The sequence below is a fragment of the Solanum lycopersicum genome, chromosome 10 (genome assembly GCF_036512215.1).
Source record: "Solanum lycopersicum chromosome 10, SLM_r2.1".
In the NCBI taxonomy this organism is placed as follows: domain Eukaryota; kingdom Viridiplantae; phylum Streptophyta; class Magnoliopsida; order Solanales; family Solanaceae; genus Solanum; species Solanum lycopersicum.
This window is the reverse complement of record NC_090809.1, coordinates 23,036,054-23,042,353: the sequence shown is the minus strand read 5'-3', so window position 1 is coordinate 23,042,353 and position 6,300 is coordinate 23,036,054.

The window sequence follows — 6,300 nt, the reverse complement described above, 5'->3', positions numbered from 1 at the left end:
TTATGTGATTATGTTGACCAATGTACACACACACTCAATCACATGCGTGTTACAAGTAGTATAGGTCATGGTGTCTAAATGAAAGGTTGTTCTTATATTCACTAATGTCTACTTCCATGCATGTAAATTATATGTATGTGAAGTATGTTATGTATTCCATACTAGGATGACTTTGTCGGTGTACTAGTATGGTCAAGTGTATGATACTTTGCCTATGCATTCCGCATGTGTACCTTGATAGGATAGTTCTAGTTTTGGTTTCTATATGTATGAATATGATGTATGAACATGTGTAACTTAATGTGTTATGTGAAAGGTTTGATCACATATATGTATACATTCACAAACATGAAGGATGATCTAGTTAATAGAGGGGTCTTGAAAGGTGTGCCCAAGAATACTCTAGAACTAGATAGGTGCTTTAATATGTTATAAGCATATAGGAAAAAATATCCTAAGCTTATGTTTTATCAAAAATGATAATAAAGGCTTTTTTCAATAAAGGGAACTTAACTTAGCACCTAGAGAACTTGTATATTAGGGAGTGACACTTTCCAACATACCGAAGGTAGGGTTCACCACGGTTCTCGTGTGAGGAAGTGACACTTTCCAAAATAAGGGAGGCAGGGAACGGGGTGGATAGCCTCATGACCCAACATAGGGTGTAGAGTTGATATTACCATGATTTTCCCCAAGTTTCATAACTATGTTGCCACCATAGGATACTAGCTAGTGGATCCACCTAGAAAGTTATGTCTCATTTGGTTTTACTTTGGCCGGTAGGACACCCTTTATTGGTGTGAAGTTTTATTACACCGGATTCCATGTTTAGAATCACATGGTCTATGTCTGTTAAGGATATAGTTTCCCTAAAATAAAATGGACGATGGAAGTTAAATTATTATGACCCTAAATAGAATGACTTAAGGGAGGTTACTTAGGATAGGTGGAAGTAATGAACACATCTAGACATTGCACAAGTAGCTCCTTAGAAAGTTCTAGGAAAGTGTTCTATGCATGTCACTAAGTAAGTGTTTCTTATGCATGACATTGTAGTATTTTTATACTTGTTATGAAGATGTGCATGATATGAGTCTTTATGCATGATGTTGATCTTGTTGACTATATGATGAAGGTCTTGACTTAACTATGTCTATGTTATATCATACTTTTATGATGCTATGTGTCGTCCTGTGTAGATGATATGTATGATTTTCCTTTTGATGTTAAGGTGATACATTGCACCAAGTATCCCTAAAGGATTACTTGGGAGACTAATGAGTTAAAAGGAAGAGTTCACTCTAAATGTGATTGAGCTTACTGTAAAGTGACCTCAAATTAGACTTAAATTCTATATCTACTTTTCTATGATGTTTGTCCTTTGATTGTATTTATATGAAGTATGAATATGATGTAAATGATATTCCTTAAAGGTTTCATAAGGATTTACTCAAAAAGGCATGCAATATAATTTTCAAGAAAATGTCCCTTTTAAGTGCATGTTATTGCATGGTTGTCATACTTTGTGCATTCTTTTACTAATCTCATTCTTCTATACTTTTACACAAGTGTAGTTTATGGATGCTTAAAGGTGTAACGACCTGTTTAGTCGTTTTTAGCAGTAGAGTATTTTCTAGTAATAACTGTCTGAGTCCACGGATTCCACGACGGACCGTCATGAGCACGACGGACCGTCGAGGGTGTCTCGTTCCAAAAAACTTAGAATTCTGAAATTTGGGTACTGAGATCGACTCTCTGAACTTCGCGACGAAATGGCAGGACGGACCGTCACAGGCATGACGGGTCATCACAGACCTTAGTGAAATATAATCTCTGAACTTTGTGACGAAAGCAGCAGGACGGATCGTCGCAGGCACGACGGGCCGTCACAGACTGCGTAACCCTGACTAGGCCGGATTTCTGTTAAATGTTTTAAGGGGCGTTTTGGACTATTCCTGCTTATAATTATAAAGTTAGTGGGTAATATTAATAATGCAATTACTTGAGGGTTAAAAGAGATAACCTTGAATTAATTAGTGGGTTACTTTGGTCACCTTTTATACTTAATTATATGGTAATTAGGGTAAAAGAAAAAGAGTTGAATAAGGAAAAAATCAGAAAAAGAGAAAGAGAGGGAGAACGATCGAGAGAAGAGAGAAACGAAGAGGAAAGCAAAGGTTTTAGGGGATATCTTGCTTGATCGCGAATTCTTCGGTGGAGGTAGGTTATGGTTTTTATGCTATTTCATAGTAAACTCTTAATAGCGAATGATATGTATTGGGTAGTATTGTAAAGTCTTCTATATGCTTAATTGTGTGCTTGCATGATGTGATTACATAATTGTGATAAAATAAGCATGATGAGGCTATTGAATCCTAAATTTTGAAACCTCTTTGTTAATGAGTTTTAAGTCTTCAGCATTGTTTTCTATTTATTATGTTTGAAATGTTGGGGTTCAGATCGGTTGGTTCTCTCACATAGTAGGATAAGTGTGGGTGCCACTCACGACACGTTTTGGGTCGTGACAAAAGGATGTCTTGAATGGTGAAGAGCTTGATAGGTGATTCCCATGCTCAAGGAAAGGAATCCTTAAGTCCAAGGATGTGCTAATATGTACTTATTGTAAAGTTTATTAAATATTATACAGATTTGTATTATCTCTTAAGGGTCATATCCCTAATGTATTCTAATGTTGTTAAGTCTAAGATAGCAAAAATACCTAGAGTCTATATATGTATTATGACTTATATTTTATATGTATATGAAGTAAAGTTTCTAGCATATGAGGTGCTATTAAAAGTTTTAACTTTTCCGCTAAATTTACTATTTTAATGTGATCAATGATAACTATCGGCTTCTATAAGACCTCCGAGAGGTCAAGTACGCCATGTTACTTCTAGGCGGTGCTCCCCGTTTGTGACACCTAATCAAACTACACAAGAATTCAATAGAATAATGACATAACCAAATCACGCACAAAGTAGTCAAAACAAGGGTTTCATGAATCCCAAGGGTTCATACAGATTTTATGTTAAAATCATTAAATTAACGTCAATTCAATCAATATACAATGATTCAAAACGTTTTATGCAAGAACCCATGTTTAGATTACATGTTAGAAGTTCATCTTTTTGAGAAAGCTTTAGAAAATCACTTTGAACGTTTGATCCATGAAGAAAAGAGATTCAACGATGAAAGACATACTTGAATTGATTCTAGACAATGAATTTGATGATGAAATGATGAAGAATCACCAAAGAATCTTCATTCCAAGCTCTATATTGAGTTTTGCTCCAATGGAGTTCAAGAGAGTTCTTAAGGGTATTTGGGTTTTGATTTTGAAAAGTGAATTCATCTAAGTGTTTAAGACATATAAAACAAATTAAAATATCTAGAATAACCCTGAGAAGTTTTCAAACTAATTCTAGGAAGGCTAGATGAAAACCCCAAAATACCCGCAAGCTTGTCGAGATTTTGCAGGGAATTGGAGGCCACCAATCGACGGTCAGCACCAACTGGGCGTCGTCCCATCGACGGCTGGTGCTGGTCAACATTGTTTGGGATAGAGCCTTGAAAATGGGAGCTTATTCTCCCTCAGCTAATTCCTCATCAACGCGATCACCTACGGGGTGTCGATTGCCCTCCGTAGGTGGGACTGCCTTAGGCAGTTTTGGAAATCAAGATAGGTCCTTCTCGAGGACCCCTTGGTTGGTCCTTGGGGAGGTTTGTCTGGATGTTTCAAAGACAAATATGATTGTATGCATGATTAGAGCTCTCACATTAATTACATCCAAAACAAACACATAAAACTTGACAAAACACACTAAAACACACAAGCACGTTTCAGGGCAAACCTTTCAAAGGTCATGGATGTTCTTGGACGTTTTGACCTCCAAACTTCACGAAACCTTAAGCTCTGCCTCCTAACATCATTATAACCCATTTTAAGAATTCAAATCATCTAGACACAAGTGTTAGGCTCTATTTTAACCTATGTCATTTTAGAGGTGTTACAATCTCCCCCACTTGGACAACATTCATCCTCGAACGATAGAGAATACATAAATTACGAGGAACACCAATTTAACATACTCATGAGACTCAGAACACAACAAAAAGATTGAAACTAATCGACCACTCATTATGCAAATAAGACTCACATTCTTCAATTCAAATAGCAAGAACTCCTTCTACATTCATTGTCATGCTCATATACATCAATTATGTACTTATTATAACCATTTTCCGCAAAAACACAATTTAGTCAATATTTAAAAATCTTTACAGTGAACTGTTAAGGCAACACAATGAACTATGCTTAAATTCCAAAAAATGCAACTCTTAAGCAATTGATGATGAAAGAATTACAATATGAAAGATAAAATAATATAAAATCATTTTACAACATAATTATAACTTCACAAAATGCATAATGCAAGGATTCAATGAAATTCAATTTCAACAAGACTCCTAAAAACAATGCAACATGCTACTATATTTTCCTAAATCTCAAGCTTGAGTTGAATAAAAGAGAAGAGACAATCAATCAAAACTCCACTACTCACTATACTCCCCCACTTAAATGGAACTCATACTAACTAAAGAAAGAAGCTATAACTTACCAATATCATCTTCATCATCCGTCTTTCATCCCCTATCCTGGAGTGCATAGGAATGATTCTTCCTTGGAACATCATCACCCGAAACACTTGTAGGAACTTGCTTGCCTTCTTTTCCTCTAGTCTCAATAGTAGGATAATCCCTCACCTGATGTCCATCCTTACCACAACCAGTTAAATTCTAGGTACCAACTAGACAATTCCCATAGTGCTTCTTTCCACAAATAACACAAGTAGTCTTACCATTTTCAGAACCACTATCCTTCTCAATTTTGACCTTAGGAGCACTACGTTTATCTTGAATTGCAGCCCCCTCTTGAACCTAGGTTGGTTTTTCTCACTTAGTCCACTTCTCTTCAACTTTCTAAAAATCCTAATAATCTTGGACTCTTCAATGGATTGAGCATACACCATAAGCCTAGACAAGTTCATGTCACCATAGAGCATGGCCCTACGACACTCTCTTTCAAAAGGTTGGCAACACCGGTCACAAACCTACTTATCTCATTCTTAGGGTTAGACACCAAGAATGGAGCATACCTAGACAACATAGTGAACTTCAAGGAATACTCATCGACACTCATATTTCCTTGATAAAGATTAATAAACTCCTCAACCTTCTCCTCCCTCTTCTCAATAGAAAATCACTTTCCTAAGAAAGCCTCCTTAAACTTCTTCCACTCTATGGGACCTGACTCAACCAACCTATTATCTTTCCATTGACTGTACCACCCTTGAGTAACCTCCCTCAATTGGTACAAAGCTAACTCCACCTTATCCTTAGAATTCACCCCCATGGCACTCAACACCTTGTCCACACCATATAGAAACTCTTGGGGATACTCTCCCACCTTAGATCCAAGAAAGATAGAAGGATTCATTCTCACAAAATATATCAAACTAGAGGTCATAGTACTCTCCTTAGCATTCACTCTAGGTTCAATACCCATATTCACATGGGTCATCATGGCTAGGGCTAAAGCAAACAGATCCTCTCTAATCTCACCATTAGTCATGTCCGGGGAAACCACTGGAACCTCATTAGCTTCACCTCCAATAGGTACTTGAACACCTTGGGAAGGAACTTGAGCATCATGAGGAACTAACTCCTTGTGGATCTAGTCCACCTTCAGGAACTTCCTCTTGCACCCTTCCCTCTTCCAAGCTTCTAGCGGCCATCCTTCTAGTAGTCATCTCGTATAAACCCAAAAGAAGAGATTAGGAATAGACACTTATAACCTCAACTTAATAGGCACGACACAAGAGTCATGAAGAAAAGGGAAACTCTATCTTCCTATAGCCTCTTGCCCATAGATGTGTCATGACTCACACCAATGAACAAGACTCTACTAGACGTGGCATTATCAGACCTTTTGATTCCTAAGACCACTTTCATAACCTATGCTCTGATACCAACTTTGTCACATCCTTAGAGTACTCCAAGAATATATGGCACTCTCAGAGTGAGACATGGCGTACTTGACCTCTCGGAGGTCTTGTTTCAATGCTTTGATTCAACTTGCTTGAAAGAGTCCTACTTTCCAAACTTTGCTTCAAGACGCTTCTCACCTTCCACCTACACCTTTTGATATATCAAAATGTATGGAATTACTACAATGCATGTACTAAATATAGTATAATGCATAATATCATGATAAACAGACATTCATGAGAAATGTGC